An 18,129-nucleotide genomic window follows, 5' to 3' on the forward strand; every position below is an offset into this window, starting at 1 on the left:
TATCCAGTTATTATTTGTTTTTCTTTTCTCGTTGCGTTCGTAAAATTACCATCCGGTCACTATTTTTCGTACTAGAAGAGTCATTATTATTTTACAACATTAATGCATTTAGGCGGTGAAATACATATGCAGCTCAGCCAGTATTAAAAAGAGAGAAAAAATAGTAGTTTGGAAAATAAATGGATAAAAGATGGAGGTGAATTGTGAAAGCTGTTGATATGTATTATCTTTGCGCTACTCTGTACATGTATGCCATCTATGAGAAACAATGTGAATCGTCGGTTTCCATGACGTCACGCAGATACAAAGTGAGTTTTCTGTTGTGCGGTTGTGCACCTGTAGGTGCAGTGTTTATGTGAAAATGTGTTTACTTACAAGGTAGAAGGTGTAATCTGTGAATTTTCGTGTTTAAAATCGTGACAAAACTATTGCAGTGGAAATGGAGACTTGTCTGCATTCCAGTGAGTAGATTTTTCTCCTTTTTAAAAAGTTTTTTTCTTCTCACAAAAAATTATCTGTGACACCTGCTGAAGTTTTCGGAATTTCGCTCAGGTGTCACCCATTTCAAGTTTATTTAACTATTTGTTTAAATCTATTGTGCACAAGATTCATAAGCTAATTATCGAATAAATCTAATCATAAATTGTAAAGAGTAGGTAGAATGTAAATTTTAGAAATGTTTATCTTCTGTGATTGTGATTGTGTGTGTGTTTAAGAAGTGTGCGTTTTTGTAGCGCGCGTTAAGAAAAGTAGGTTCTGACCGAATGCAAATTTTCTTTGCGTAATTGTACATTATTTAACCACTTGCTTGACTATTAAGGATTATTGTATGCTACATAGTTACTTTTTAATTCATGAACTGTTTGGCCAAACGAGAAGACCTCAACGTAATGTATAACGATAGGGTAATCCCAATGATTAATGATAATTTCATAAATGTTTATGTACGTATATTTAAGCCTCTTCTCTTTATTTTGTTTTTTAAATGTTGTTATATCAAAAAGTTTTTCTTACATTTTGAACATCTTTTATGTTTTATTCTGTGAAAATAAGTTAATTCTCCGAAAAACCTATTTGTAGAAAGGGAGCAAGCAACTAATGATGATTGATAAGCTTTTTTTTTTTTTTTTTTGTGTGTGTGTGTGTGTGTGTCAGTGGCCAGTTCATGATCCTGAGTGTAGAAGGCTGCTAAAGTAATTGACTATTGATTGTAAATAATAGAAACAAATGTTCAGTTTTATGAGACTAATAAAATGGAATAAACGTGCGGATTGATAATAAAATCGTAATTTATTGGAGGTTTTTAAAAATATAATAATAAGAGAAAGGCATACGTTGTGAAATTTTAATGTAGAATCGGCAGATAATTATAATAGTATTTACGAGATAATAATTAGAAATTTAATGTTTTGGTATTGAACATTCAGTCTTTGTCATGGGACAGGGGCAGACACGCCCTTGTATTTACCCTTTTCTCTCTAGTGTTTACTGCTGATTGGATTTAAATAGTGTCATTCAGAAATAAACATTCCAATGATTTTTTTTTTTTAATATTCAGATCATTGATGATTTCAGGGGATGGTTTAGAGGGGCCATTTCCCATGGAGGTACGATATTTCTTCCGAGAGCTATATCTTCGTTAATGCTCTGTATAGGTTATAGGCCTAAGTATTTTCGCGGCACCACTTTTCACCCCTATTGATGAGTTTCAACCAGGAAAAATCTGGAATCCCCTCTAATTCATATTGTATTGTGTAATTTGGCAGACTACGCTCACACTATGCTGGCCGAAGAGGCATCGATCGGAAAAACAGTATTTTGTATTGCAGGTGCACACCCAGAAATTTTTTGTTGGGAGGGGGTCGAAATTTTGGGAGGCTATAATACTCCAGTACTACAAGACATTGCATCTATGTAGTAGTGAAGCGGTGTTATTTTTCACCCAAAAAGACCATAAGTAATCGTTAAGTATTGCTACCAACATTCTCAGAAATTGATAGAACTAGATTGCTTTTATAAGAAAAGGTAGAGTACAAGTTAAGTGTAAGATCAAACTGCTACGGCAATCATTTACCTGGTTATCCAGTATAATTTTAGTGTACAAATGTATATCAAGTTAGGAAATTTGGGATGGGGGACACCCCTCATGGGCACGCCCTTGCTGTAAGCGTATTTCGTACATTTTTGGTAATTATGTAAAGTTTCTGGAGCCAAGTCTTAAAAAATAAATTCATTGCTATTGATTAATTAGCGTCGATATTCTAAGAATGGATACTGATATTCCTGTTAGACTCATATTAGTATGTTACAAAAATTATCCAAAGTTATTACGCTTAATCAAACGAGGTTCTCTCTAACAATAATTTGAGACGGACTACTTCTAATATCCTTCCTGTGAATCTGTTATTGAACAGACCATTCCCAGCTTTCTACTTCTTATTGCGAAATAATGAGGAAAAATTATTAACAGTGTACGTTTATAGTGTTTTTTAGTGATAAGTAATTGCTTATTTGTAAGACACACGTCAGTCACTGTCAGTTAGTTACGACATCAAGAAATGAGCTGACTGACTCTGTAACAGTGAACAATTTAGCATCAACCAACACTGAATGTTTTGCGAACCTGTCTGCAGAAATCTTGCAAGAAGGGTCATTTGCAGGGGCGCCCGAAGAAAATTTTCTAGATAGGGGCCCATTCCATGGTTGCTATATTACGTCTACTATTTAATGTACGTGGTTTGCTATATTAGATATATACATTTTCGTGATCCAGAGAGAGCCCGGGCCCCACCCACCCTGCCTTCCACGTCGGGAGCCCATGGTCATTTGCATTGTCCTATAACGATTTTTCTTAAATACAGTATATTATAATTTATGGGGCAGAGATAAATCTAGGAGAGATATTCTGATCTTGCTTATACGTCTTGCTTGAGATAGTTGTGTGCGTATGGTAGAGATCTGCACGGGCCGAATTTTTCGGCCCGAGCCCAATCCAGCCCGAATGTACCTAGGCCCGGCCCAGCCCGGGCCCGAAAAATATTGGAGATTTTCGGCCCGAGTCCGGCCCGGACCGATAACTTTTTAAAATTCTTGGCCCAAGCCCGGCCCGGGCCCGATAAATTTTAAAAGTCATTTTTTAACTTTTTTTTACGGACACATTTCTTCAACGTTTGCCTTTATTCTAATTATCGTTTAACAAAAGTCAATAATTATTAAAGAATTGCAATTAATGAGCCCCAGCCCGGCCCGACCTCAAGAGAAATCAGTGTCGGCCCGGCCCGGCCCAAAGAAATAACAGAGTCGACCCGCCCAAGCCCGGCCCTCGGGCCGAACTCGGCCCATGCAGATCTCTAGCGTATGACGTCAAGTTTAATGTTGATTTTCAGCACCGAGAATATACAAGAAATAGGCTGCAGTTCAACGTATGGGATTAGAGGGGCATTATTTGGACCTTGATGCCCAAATATTGCCCCCACCCCTAAGTTTGAGATATGCATACATTTTAATCAATAATAGATTATACTGGTGAGAAACGTGAAAATATTTACATAAAAAGAAAATATAAAAACTGAAATGACACTACTGGATCCCAACTATGTTTACTCCTACTAGTTACTTTGTAGCTTTTGTAAATTATCGTTGAAATTTACTTTTTCTTACATGTGAGTTATTATAGATCCAGGGGCGCACCATAGGGAGGGTCCACCGAATCACCTCAAAACTTCTTAACTCAACATACATTTGTATACTTTTCTCAATAAAACTCTTCTTAACAGAGAAAGGATGGATGTAGCATGAAAATTTCATATTATACCTAATCTGTAATCTTTCCCTTATAAAAACAATATAGTTCTATCTTTTTTTTTTTTCTGAAGATAAAGTGGAAATATTTTACAAGTACTTACCTTCTTTTCGGGTGCAGAATAAAACCCGTTCAATACTATAATATACTTATTGGCTTGTAGTATTGAATCCCTCCTAACAAAAATTTCTGAGTGCGCGCCTGGCTAGATCGAAGATACAAATAAAATAAAGTGGGGAGAGGATAGTGTTTTTGTGGACCTTTTCGAAGCCATTAATGGGGGGGGGGCACGGTGGCTCAGTGGTAGAGCGCTTGCTTGCCTCTGATGCGTGGGATCCCTGGTTCTATCCCCGGCCAGCATCGTGTCCGTGAGTTTTCTCGGAATACTCCCACTTCCCATTCCACCGATTCTTTTATCTAGCACAAAAGTTATAATCATGGACGTTATTCTGAAAAATGGATTTTCAAAGTCATTAATAAATGATTGACACTGTAAACTTTGATGCAAGAAAACTCGAGATTATGTAAATTGTAAGTTCTTGGCGGCGAAAAGGGATAACTCTAATTTTAAATGTTTGCTAAAATTGACCCTATGCAGAATTTGTTAATAAAGTGAACACGTAGTCAGATATTAGTTTCTGTATTCTGAATTGTAAATGAGACACTGAAATTTGAATTATTTCGCATTGTATCGTGGCAGTGTTGGGAAAACGCCTGCCTGTTTTTCCTTTGACAAATTCCTTACTAGGCCTTGTTGATCCTAACCATTTCACTTAGGGAGTTACACTTCAAACGTAGTTTTGCGCACAGAAATGTATCATATTCCCGCTTGACACACTAAATTGAGTAATAGCGTACGTATGTATATTCAACAAAAGCATGTTACATGATGCACATTGGTGTTTCAAATATTCACCGAACAATACAGTGAAATATTTCATAATACAGTGAAATTACACAGATTGAGTTCTGGATAACCCGAATATGCAAAAATCCGGAAATCAACAGAAAAAGGTTATTTTGTGTTGTGAGAAGGAAAAAAAAAACTGAAATCGATTTTATTTAGTAAGAAGACAGGCTTTTGTTTATTGAAAAATCACTTATACTAGGCTATAAACAATTAAAAGTACATCGAAAATTCACTTATATGCAAATTTTAACGCTTGTTTAAATAGGTTTCGAAGAAATCATATTTGTTAAAACGAATACCGGTATATACAGTTCACATTTCAATACTTTTTTTTTTTTCAATCATTTGTTTTTATTTCCTTGTATCGATTCTGATAACTGAAGTTCGGATAATTGGGAATTTTACTGCATTATTTTTACTTACATTTATAGTGTGTCATTTAGTTCGTTTCAGACGTTAAATTTCCAATACTTGACTCTATGCTACGAAACCTTAACAACGGCAACATGATAGTCATGAAAATGAAAATGAAATGAAGTGTTTAACGTCCCACGATTATGCCCTTTAGCCTAAGGGAGATGATGATTAAGGCAAGTGAATGATGATAGAAGAATTGGTGGAATGAGAGAGTGGGAGGAAATGGGAGTACCCTCAGTAAACGCACGGAAACAATATTGTCTACCACAAACTTACTTGGCCGGCGATCGAACCAGGGACCAGAAGAACCAGAACTAAGCGCTCTGCCACTGAGCCATCGTGGGCCCTACCATAGACATGAGACAAAACCGAACTGTAATGACTGTGAAAATTATAGCTAGTAAATTGTTCCGTCTTACTTTTCTTTGTGAACCTTTCCAAATTGCATGTTCCTTCCTTATATAATATAGATAGTGTTTTTGTATAGCAGAGATGCATGGGCGCTGATCCTAGGGGGCCGAGGGGGCCTGTACCCTTCCAAAATTTACTTGGGCTCCAAAATCTAAATAACTTTGCTAGGATATCGGACAACAAAATACGCCTGACAACGAACTAAGTTGTACCTGAGTGAACCTCTCCAAAATTACATATCGTACTGCTGCTGGGGTAGCCAGACAGTCTTCATTGAGTGACCTGCCTCAGATTGTGAACATCTTTGTCGATCTACTTATGTGCAATTGGCATTGACACTGCGCTTCCATTTTTCTTAGTTCATTTTTAGGGGAGAAGTCGAAGTTATGTAAAAATGAATTAATGCTTTCCAAATTACCTGCTTTTGTCACAACAAACACACACATTTATCATTTGATATAACAAAGAATGAATAGTGTTTTTGCGTTGTGCATTGAAGTTTTGAGCCTCTTGACAACACCGAGGCTATATGAGACGTGGACCTACAGTTTAAGGTGAAATCCGAAACAACATAATGCATTCAAATTTCTATACTTTCACCGGGAAGCGAATCCTGGTCCTTTGCATCAAAATGCACAGCCACTAGATCAGCGGGGAGGGCATAAAGGAACGTTGTTCTTAAATTATATGTTCTTCGCAATTTTGTTCGAAACTAGTTTACTTCGATTAAAATTCACTTTAAAAAAAAAGAGGAAAGTGAAAAAGATTGGTGTGTTAAGATTTCTTTTCAGACAATGTCTCATTTTCTAAAATATCTTGTGCTCTACTCGAACTCAGCGACAATCGTCTGTTTAGACAGCCCTGATATGTAGGGTCTCAGATTCGAGTGGAATTGAGGTGTGAAATTATAACAGTTGAAGTGCAGAAACAGGATTGTTTGAAAAATAAAATAAAATAAAAATAAACTCTTCGCACTGAAATGTTTCGACGTAGAGAGTCACGTACTATTTGAGTAAGCATAATTATTACCTTCTTATCTCTAGCCTGCAGTCTTTCGATACAGCCTATTTGCTGGCTTTCTGAATCCTCATGTGTGGGAATCAGTGATTTAACTTTAGCAAATTGTTGCTTAGAAAGTAAACATAAAATAAATTTTTGCAAGCTCGTTCAGGCAGACAGTGTACGTGTTTATTTCTCATCTTCCCGTACCTTTAAAATATATATATATACAGTTCACTTCCTGCTACTTTTCCCTCCCCTTCTTGTAGCAGCATTCTAAACGACCATTAGCTTGTTTTGTGGAACTTCCCTGATATAATGACGCTTCAGGTTTACGAGAACAAATCTGTCCTGCATATTTTCCACCGTAGATAAGATCTTGGTTTTAGGGTGCTTCCAGCTTTATTGTACTCACTAGGTGACACACGCATCGGATGAGCTATTTTAAAAAATCCTCTTTTGTCTGCTTTCCTGTGTAGTGCTGTATATTGTAACTTACTTGTTAGCAGTATGTACCGTACAATATTATTTTTTATTATAGGGTATTTCGTAGATGAACTTAAGAGCCTGACGTATTAAAAATAATACACAAAATTTACATTTTTCTTTTGCTTGTTTTCCATCATTGAAAGGAGATAATAAAATGGTTCCAAGGAATCAAGGAAAGCATGATTGTTCAATATACAGTGGCGGCCAAATTAGATATGGCAGTCATACTGGTTGAAGCACTAGAGGATATTCGGGGACTTGTTTTTAGGATATTACTTGCTATAGTTGATGAAAAGAAACTATCCTGCAAGTTTCATTAAGCTACTAATTTTTGTTGGGTTTGTCAAAGTTTTCCTCTACATATTGGACTATTTAATAAGAGTACGAAAATAATTCCAATAGGAAATGTTAACTATTACAAAGGTGCAGGCCTACCAAAGTATGCGAGCTAAACCAAGTTTTAGAAAAAAATCAGCTTTCGCCTAATAAGAAAATAAACTCTGTGTCATCGCTTTGATTGACGTTTGCATATCTAGAAGGTATTAGGCGAATCTTGAATAGGCGAAACTTGAAGCCCTGTTTATATTTGGAGAACTACATATAGTGTAGCTAAACCCAAACCATCACTTAATTCATTATGATGTGCTTATTCCCGAAAAAATACAAAAAACTCAATTTAGAGCTGTTTAAAAATTTTGTGGTCCCTGATCCAAAAATGCATCAAAAGATCCAATATATTTCAATCAAAAATGTTCTTGTTCGCCTTATATCTGGAGAACTACGTATAGGATAGCTAAACCCAATTTATCACTTAATTCAGTATGATGTGCTTATTCCGTAGAAATTACGAAAACTTTATTTAGGGCCCGTTCAAAATTTTGCGGCCCCTGATTCAAGATCCAATATATATATTTCAATCAAAAATTTTCTTGTTCGCCTTATATCTGAAGAACTACATATAATGTAGCGAAACTATTACTTTACACAGTATGATGTGCTTATTCTGTAAACAAAATACAAAAATTCAATTTAGGGGCCGTTCAAACATTTTGTGGCCCCTGATCCAAAAATTAATTATCAGCCAAGATCGCAATCTTTTGATCCATTTTTTGTAGCATCATTCCTAAAATTCTTGTCATAGTGTAGGCTAATTTGGTTGCTTTTAGAGTTACATCCTATCGCTCATCTTGTAAATGTACAGTAGGGGTACCAGGAACTTCAAAAAAGCAAGGAATTTGACATTATATCGTAGTATTTTATCCTTTTTTTAGTGTTATGTTATTATTAGTAGGTGTTATTTAAATTTTTCAAACTTCCGTCTTTCTTAGCCTAAAGGGCATAATCGTGATACGTTAAACTGAAACGTTTCATTTTTATTTTCCAAACTAAAATTTCTTGTGTTTCTTTAGTCGTCTTAAAGAAAGGAAGGACCTTTCACTTGTACTCCATAATACTGTGTTACTAATATTGTAGGAACGTTTGATTTTATTCGTTAAGAGGCCTCATCCCGGCGAAATTAAAATACCGCTAATTTTACAGTAATTATGTGATATCTTCAAATAGATAAAAGATAATTGAAATTTGGAACAAGAGCGCCCTAGACAATATTATTTTGCGTGAGGTACCGTTATCACAAGTTACCTAGTAGTTTTTCTGTTATCAGCCGTTTAGAAACGCGAAAATAAAATGCCGATTTTCAAAATGGCTGGAAATCGAAAGCAGATAAGTGAGTCGTGGTAACGGTATCCCATGTAAAATGATATTGTTTAGGGCGCTCTTGTTCCACATTTCAATTATATTTTTATCTATTTGAAGATATCACATAATTACTGTAAAATTAGCGGTATTTTAATTTCGCCGGGATGAGGCCTCTTAAGCGTCTTCACTAGTTTTTTTTTAAGGACAATGAAGAATGTACTGATGTAGAAAGTAAAAAACATTATTATACAAACCGGGGATAAAAGTGGATCTAAAAAGGTAGGTGGACCGATAACGTCGCGCCGTCCCCTGTTCCTATCTTTGCCCATTTTATTTTTAGGAATTGGGGCGACGCTATAAATAATTTCTGGTTGTGGGGGAATAGCATCCTCCCGCATTCCCCCTGACTTTTACGACCCGTGATATAAACTCATAATTGTTTTCCAAGTCTTTTTGTATAGTGTATTAATGTGGCTACCCAAGAATTAGGACTTCATAAGCTGCGCACCCAGATTTCTGAACTGTATAAGCAAATGTTTGGAAACGGCTACAACTTCATTTCAGTAGTAAGTACTTACTACATAATATAGTAAGTACAAGGTATCAAAATGCTAAGTAAAGAAAGCATTAGCCAGTGTGTGTGTCAAGTTACTTGAATGCATGATCAATTTGCTCTTTAAGAGTCTTAATCTCGGCGAAATTAAAATACCGCTAATTTTACAGTAATTATGTGATATCTTCAAATAGATAAAATATAATTGAAATATGGAACAAGAGCGCCCTAGGCAATATCATTTTACATGAGATACCGTTATCACTACTCACTTATCTGATTTCGATTTCGAGCCATTTTGAAAATCGGCATTTATTTTCGCGTTTCTAAACAGCTGAAAACGGAAAGCCACTAGGTGACTTGTGATAACGGTACCTCACGCAAAATAATATTGTCTAGGGTGCTGTTGTTCCATATTTCAATTATCTTTTATCTATTTGAAGATATCACAGAATTACTGTAAAATTAACGGTATTTTAATTTCGCCGGGATGAAGACTCTTGAAGTTCCTTTCTTCCGGAAACTTAAAAAAAAAAAAAAAAAAAAAAAAAACGAAGTTCTCTCTTCATTATAATATTTATGTCAATAAAAATAACATAAACATTGTAAATTCCATATGTAGATCATGCCTTTGGAACCCACGAGAAACTCGTCGTATGAGAATCAGAAGAACGCAACTACTTTTTCGTAGGTTTACAAGAGAGAGGGAAGGAAGTTTTTTTTTTTTAAATATGTATTTTTTTAACAAATCTTGTTTTAATAAGATGGTAAACACATTATTGCACAGCAGAGAAGGCATGACAAAGTCGGGTTGAATAACGCTCAAATGACATGAAGTCGGCCTTTCAGAATTATGTACGTTAAAAAAAAAAATCTTGGAGTTAGGTTCCATTAATTCTCATATGATAAAATAAAGTCGGAAGTAGTGGAGGTAATGCGTCATAGTTAACTCATCTATTAGCATTTTTGCTCTATGATTATCTATGTTCAAGTCGGAAATGGTTGATTTCTATCACTTCCGGTTTGATTAGAGGGTTAATGGAGAAGATGAAACAGTTTTTGGGATTCTAAATTGATACTTAAAAATAAAATAAAATAAAATACCGCTGTTTCTTATTTTTGCTCTGGTACCTGTTGACAGACATACGAATATACGTATAGCTGTTCCATAACACTTCTTATACTTACGTAAAAGATAGTTCCGAAGTCTAAATTCGTAAAACAATAAATGCCAAGTTGGGAGACAAGCTCTTTTTCTGACAGATGAACGATAACAAAAGGAGTTTAGCGCCTGTTTAACAAAGGAATTCTGTGCAGTGACGCGTCAGCTTCATTGAAAACTGCTCGGGTATTGTGAAAACATTCTTTTACAAGACCCTTGTCTTCCGCCCTTTGTCTTCCTTGGCGTCTGTGAGTCATTTGTGTATCAAGATGCGTTTCTATTCCCCCCCTTTTTTTTCAATAAGTACGTGTTTTGGTGTTATTTAAACAAGGAAAAGATGGAGGGAGGAAAGTGTACCCAGTAATACATATGTATGAAGTGCAAGGTACTTAGTCATCGCTATGATACTGTATGGTAATATTAAAATTAATTATGACTGTACAGTATTTTTTAATAAATGGATAGAATCGGTATTAAGCTAGTAATATAAGTTCATGCAAATGATTTATCCACTATAGTCAATGATGCGGAAACATTTCAAACATTATTATCTAAAGTGTGATTTAATTTTCGTACCTTGAGATAAAATGGAAAATATATCTCTTAAGTCATTCTCTTCAACAAGTAACTTCTTGTATATACATACAGTATAATTATATTTGTACAATCATAATATTAGGTAGTCAATTATCTTCTAGAGGAGAAATTGGCAAACGGGTGCAACCTCTTGTTGGGGTTCCTACAGGTTGCGCCCATGAGATTATTTGGGGAGACAACTTTTGATTGGGAATTGTACAATCAAACAGCAGGATGCTAAATTTGGAAAGAATGGTAAAATTGTCGGGTTGCGCCCAAGTCCTTGGGGCAGTAAGCATCTCGGGGTCCATGAGTATGTTTTAGCAGTAGCCAATTCCGGAATTTTTACTTTTCACCCCACCTTGCCCCCCTGATGGGCGCCCTTGTTTACTTATAATATAGTCAGAAAGCTAATTAGGGGACTTGTACTTGAAAAGAACTCACTACATATGCAATATATTTTGCAGTACTCGCCCACATAAACACATTCCCAGCGATACTTTTGTTGATTTACAGATGGAATTTTTCCCTCATTTCCCCAGTAATTCGAATAGTGTAGTGAATGCAATATTTCGATAGTAGCCTATATCTAAAGTAACTGAATACTGCATGTAATCACCAATTGAGCTGAGTAACCTAAATTTGTGTAACTTTCCGTAACGGGCACCAAATAAATAATCGTGTTTCATCGATGGCCGTTAATAAGAGGTTTCACTGTATTATTTGAGAATTTGACAAGCCTCAACTTTGATGTCAATAACTCGCGAAGGGTGTGCGCTAAGATAGTGGTTTCCAATCTATTTTCGATGACGATATACTTTCACTAAACGTCTATTTGATTGCGGCACATTTGTTTCGTTCTCTATTAATAATAATATAAATTATAATAGCGTAAACCTGTAGGCCTAAGTTTGTATAAAATAGTGACTATATGTAGTACTAAGAATTATTGCTTGCGCTGGAGGTGTTACCTGGTACAGTCTGCCTCAGAATTGATTTTAACCAATCATTTAATGCATCATTATTTTTAAATTTTAAGAAAAAATCGTGAGACATTTCAGTGGAATTGCTCGACACTCCGGTTGGGAATCACTGTGCTAAGGTATGCACAGAAAAATATTTCAGATGCGTGATGACCAAGTCAAGGTCAAATGAGTTCTGTGTCGCGTACAACATATACTGTTCGTGTTATTATATATATATATATAAAAAAAAGAAAAAGAAAGAAAGAAAAAGAAAAGAAAAATCAAATAGTGGACGAAAGTATGTGAGGAGTTCTATAGAGCAAGAGTGTGCAAGCATAGTTGTAGACGTAAGTCCTTTTATTTATTTATTTATTTTAAAATGAAATATCTCGCTTTTATTCGGGATAAAAACGTACTTCTAAACTAAAATAGAAGAGGATTATTTGGCATGGCGAACGTAATAATTATATGTGCCAAATTCCATGGATTAATACGAGTATAATACATTGTACACAGGGTCGGATCCAGAATTTTCTGACGGGAGGCACACCAATAACTTTCAGTATATTTGAATAATTTATAAAAAAATGTCTTTAGATATTTGTGGTGTGAATGAGAAATTCTTGGAAATGCTTAGTGTCTGGGCTTAATAATCGAACCCACGACTTTCCGAATGCAACGCCGAACGCTTTACCAACTGAGCCACGACCGCTTTGTATCGGTATACAGTAATATTCAGTAGGCCTATATAATTAGTTTGCTGCTTTGGATTCTTTAATCATGAACACTTGTAATATGATGGATACTTGTATCGTACAGAATCCTTACGAAAGTGTTGCTATTTACACCGCTAACTTCTTCTTTTAGGTAGTGTACATTTACAACGAATGGGAAGGGGTGCAGGTGCACCGGTGCACTTCCCCTAAATCCGGCCCTGGTTGGACGGGTATCTCTACATGGTTGACAATGTCTTGTGTCTAGCGCCATCGTGGGACTTAACAGTTATTATTATTATTATTATTATTATTATTATTATTATTATTATTATTATTATTATTATTATTATTATTATTATTATTATTATTATTATTATTATTTAATTGAAATATTGAAATTGTGTATGGCAATTTATCAATATCTGGATTTAGACATTTCTCAGTGATAAAGTGGGCACCCTACCACTAAGCCATTCGATCCAATACTATTCTTTCACTTTCTTCGCATAACTTAACAATTCAGAATACAGAACAAATTGCTTGTAGTGGAAGGAATGTACTCCACGATCTCACCTTTGTTACTCTGTTCTTTGTATTCCGCCAGTGCACAACCATTATAGGACATGCTGAGTGAGGTATCCCGGAAATAAGCGGTACTTCCAACGAAACACTTGATGTTTATTGTTGATGTTTGTTGTTAATGTAGGTGGGACGAAGGAGAAAGAGAGAGAGAGAGAGGAAGGGGAATGTTGCAACGGGACAAGAATGTATGTGTATGCGTGTAGGAATTGTGATGCTAGAGTGATTGTTCAGCAAAATAAAATATTTATATGAGAATAAACATAAGCTTAAACGGTAGATAATATATGCAGACAGGTCATATCAGTGTTCCTACTTCTTATGCATAATAATAATAATAATAATAACAGCACAAGGAAAATTATATTGAAATGGGAATGAAAGTACTTCGTATTCTGCTCCGTCCAGGCACGTACGGAAGAATTTATTTTGGGAGGGGTCGAAATTCAATATGAGAATAAATTATATCAAGATTTGTAAAATCATCCCTAATATTAGACTAAATTTTGAGGGGATCTGAATCCCCAGAACCCACTCCCTGCGTTCGTCCCTGACTTCATGTGTGATACAGTCACGAAAATAAATAAGTAGAGGTAAGGGTCTTGATAAGTAGAGGTAAGGGTCTTTATTTCTTATGGCTCTATTTATTTACTTTCGTGGTTGTACATATTTTTATCTTATGTATGTCTGAGTATTCTGTTAGGCTAGTTTTAAACGGAAGCATTTATCGTAGCCTTTCTCGTATCAGATGTGCTGTCAAAAATCTCGTAAAATATTGTATGGCATCAAAAATATATATTGCTTTTACACGGTAGCATTTTGATAGGCATCTTATCAAGGTGGATTGATTTAAATCAGTCTGATTTAAATCAAGATTTAAATCACTTGATTTTTTATATAAAAATCGTTGATTTAAATCAAATTTCGAAATAATTTAAAGTCCCGTTTCTCTTCTGTTATTTCGATTACGGAAGATGGTAATCATAATACAATGAGACTCAAATGTACAGTATGTACAGCATAGTATGAAAACAAGTATAATGCAGAGGATGATTAGGGAAATCCCGTTTTGAACGGGTAACAGGGCAATCCTGTTTTCTTCTCTTCGTAACATAGGGCGTACCCCCAGAATAAAACTGTCGTAACTCTGAAATGTCAATTTTAAAAGTAAGCCAAAGAAATTTGTTGTATCTAAAGAAACTTCATTATCTCGTCTCTTTTTGAAGATTGTAACGTTATTTCAATATGTATAGTAATAATTATTGCAGACAAAGTCTTTCTTAAATACATACACATTGCAATTATTACACGTTAAAAATTATAACAATTAAAAATCTATTTTGAGTTACGACAGTCTTATTCTGGGGGTGCGAGGGTTTATATTGTAAATCGTTAACTATTCCAACGGGGAAATCACCATCGACATTTAAGACGAAGATTCTTTTGTGTGCGCGTCTATATATTTGTTCTCAGATAATAGGGCGTATTTAGAAGTGTCCTATCCCCTCTCGATTTTTTTTTATTTTATAACTTTGGGCAAAATTTATGTATTTCGTACCACAAGCTAGTTACAATTTCCTTAAAAATATGCCCCTGCCAAATATCAGTAACTTTTGTGAAAAAAAAAAAAGTGTCAACCTTTTAAATTATATCACCTATTTTTAGGTGATAGGATAAAATCTCCATTATTCGATTAAAAAGGTACCAATAAAGCTTTTTACTTCGCTTTCTCGAAGGCATTGTAGAGCATGTTACATATGCTTTCACGCCTCTCTGCGTCAAGACATATGATGTGATGACGTCATAAATTTATTAAAGATATTTTCTGTTGTGCCTATTTTTATTATTTTTTGGCGGGCCTACACTTTGCATTCAGAAGACAAATTCTGCACACTCGTTCAGTTCACCCTTAGTATTTTTCAGATGATTTCAGATCTCTGCGTGAAAACAGGGGGGTCCAGAGGGCCAAAAATGTAATTAAAAAAAATATGGATATTTTTAACAAAAAATAGTTTTTTCCCGCAATTTTCCCGTCTAAGATGGAGACATATGGATGGTACCATCTGAAAGGCTGTTCTATTCTGAAGAGAATGATGTACGAACCATGATCTTAGGATAAATAGGGATGTCTCAGGAAACTGTTACCTGAGATCCTGTTTTATACGGGAATCTGGGGTATTTGGGGATATTTTTCGCGGGCTTACTTTTGCATCTAGAAGTTTGAAATTTTGGACACTCACGCACTGCACTCCTTAGTATATTTCAGATTTGTTTCATTTCTTTGCCTTTAAACAGAGGCGGTACAGAGGGGTAAAAAGTAAAAAATGGGATATTTCTTAACAGAAAATCCCTTTTCTCGTGATTTTCCAACCCCAGATAGCCTACACGATGGAGACATTTGAATGGTACCGTTTGAAACTCTGTTTTATTCTGAAGAGAATAATGTACAAATCATGATTCTAGGATAAATAGGGATGTCTGAGGAAATTTTTATATTACATCCGGGTCATCTGGGGTATTGTGGGGATGTTCTTAGCTCATTGTTGAATAGTAAGGGCAGGAAAAATATTTAATATAGAAGCTTGAAATTTTGTCACATTTAGTACACCCTTAGTATTTCCCAGTTGATTTTTGAGATCTGTGCGTTAACATAGGGGAGTCCAGAAGGGATCAAAATTTGAAACAAAAAATCAGAAAAAATCCCGACTTCTCTCCAAAATTTTCCGCTTCAGGGACATGATAGGGAAAATGTGAATGTTATCGTTTTAAAGGCTGTTCTATTCTGAAGAGAAGGAGGTATGAATCATGATCCTAGGATAAATAGGAATGATGCTTGACTGAAAGTCTATAATTTACCAAAAAAAAAAAAAGTCATAATTTAAAATTGTTAAAAAAAAATACATTGTTTGGGATTGATATAGGTTAACGATTGGGGATTAATTCAAAATTCAACCCCAATACTTTCACCTAAATGGCATAATTAACATTTAATACTAATTCCTAATGTTTTTCCTTCAGTTCGCGACTTGTATTATACGAGGAGAAAGATTTGATTTAAATAAAAAAAATCGATTTAAGTAAAAAAAAATAGATTTAAATTTAAAAAATCATCAAAAATGATTTTTTTTTAAAAATCATGTTTTTTTTCATCCTGCATCTTATCGTGACGTAGCAAACAAATCATTGGAGTAGAGCGCAATTATGGCTCCGAAACTAAAGCGCGAGGTAGCTAATGTTATAGTGATTGTAACAACAGTTCTCATCGGTTATATTAAAAAAAGAAAACCACAAAGAAGTATGTGGACAAAGAGCATCCCTACTCCAACTCATTTTTCTTGACTAAAATTCAATTTCCCACACAAAACAAAGAGCATGATATTTGGCACAACATCTTTCGCACAACACATCACGGCGCTGCAATCGAACCAGAAATGCTGGAGAAAATGCCACGAAATACAGCAGGTTCTATTGACAACAAATGTCATAGGATATGCCATGGCACTCTATAATAGTTGCTACTTTACACGGTAGGATATCGATGATACAATTTTTGCTACGATAAATGCTTCCATCTAAAACTAACTTTAGAATGCAGGTTCTAGGTCACACATCCCAAAGTAACTATGTGGGACCACAAGTCAGATCAGGTGTAGGATGGCTAGTTTTTTTCTTCTTCTTCTTTCCGTGGTTTAAGAAATGGCTATGGCAGACTTACAATTCTTCGCCTTTTCTTTGGCGATAATATTAGTCATACTTCTCATGTTCATGATCTGTGTAATTCTTTTCCTGCCATGCTTCTTTTTTGTATTCATTCAACATCAAATTCTAATTTTGTGAAACGAAATACATCTACATGTATAGTAAAACAGAATACACTCATGAAGAATTTTCCATTTTAGATAGATTGGCATGTTATTTTAAATATAAAATTGTTAACTTAGAATACATTCCATCTTAACTTAGGGATATTTTCTATAACTGGTAGACGCAGGTATGTAATACAGTATTGTAGTCTCTATTATCTGTTCCGTTCTTGCAAAGTTGTTAAACATTGCTTCGTCTTTTCCATATTCATATTCAACCCATTACATTAAACTTTTAAATCATATCTTGCAGTTTTGTTCTTTTATTTTGCGAAGAAAACGAGATTGATCAAACAGGACTTATTCCCAGTTTAAATTATTCCTCTATCCTCATAGTTGATTGAGGGGAATTTCTTAACGTGCCATGCTCCGTTATCGTTTCTTACCGTCTTCGTATACCTAAATAATTATATATATATATATATATATATATATATATATATATATATATAGGGTGTTCATGTACTTTCTAGCCAAACTCCAGTGGTGAAATCCTCACACCTAAATAACCAAAAAAGTCAATATGAACATAGGGTGAAAAACGCGTTGTTTCAAAGCTACGAGATGCCGAAATCGAGAAAATTATTCACTTTGAGGCTGCCTAGCTCGAAAACTTTGAGAGATATCAAAGGCACTTAAAGAAATATTAGAGGACTAGTACACTGTCTATCTAAATAAACATGTTCCAGAGTTGGGACGTATCGGCGCAACGGATTTTATAGAGGGAACTGCAGTATACGTAGGTTCCTCTCTTCCACCTCTCTCTCTAAAATCATGTGCGCCTGTACAACCCAACTCTAAAACATACGTATTTAGATAGAGAGTGTACTAGTTCCTCTAATAGTTCTTGAACCGCATTTGATATCTCTCATAGTTTTCGAGCTAGGCAACCTCAAAGTCACAATTTTCTCGATTTCGGCATCCCGTGACTTTAAAACAACGTGTTTTTTTTTTTTAAACCCTATGCTTATATGGACTCTTTTATTGTT

General features: G+C 35.1%; 1 protein-coding gene across 3 annotated transcripts in view; it reads left to right on the top strand.

Annotated features, from left to right (window-relative positions):
• Positions 1-297: 297 nt before the first annotated feature.
• Positions 298-18,129, top strand: part of crb (cell polarity complex component crumbs) — a 249,974-nt gene continuing 232,142 nt past the window's right edge. For all 3 annotated transcript variants that reach the window (XM_081764729.1, XM_081764731.1, XM_081764730.1), the window contains exon 1: positions 298-461. The gene's annotated coding sequence lies outside the window, so the exon portion shown is untranslated. The remainder of the gene's footprint in view (positions 462-18,129) is intronic.

Source organism: Thermobia domestica, chromosome 7 (genome assembly GCF_964235325.1).
Source record: "Thermobia domestica chromosome 7, izTheDome1.hap1.1, whole genome shotgun sequence".
In the NCBI taxonomy this organism is placed as follows: domain Eukaryota; kingdom Metazoa; phylum Arthropoda; class Insecta; order Zygentoma; family Lepismatidae; genus Thermobia; species Thermobia domestica.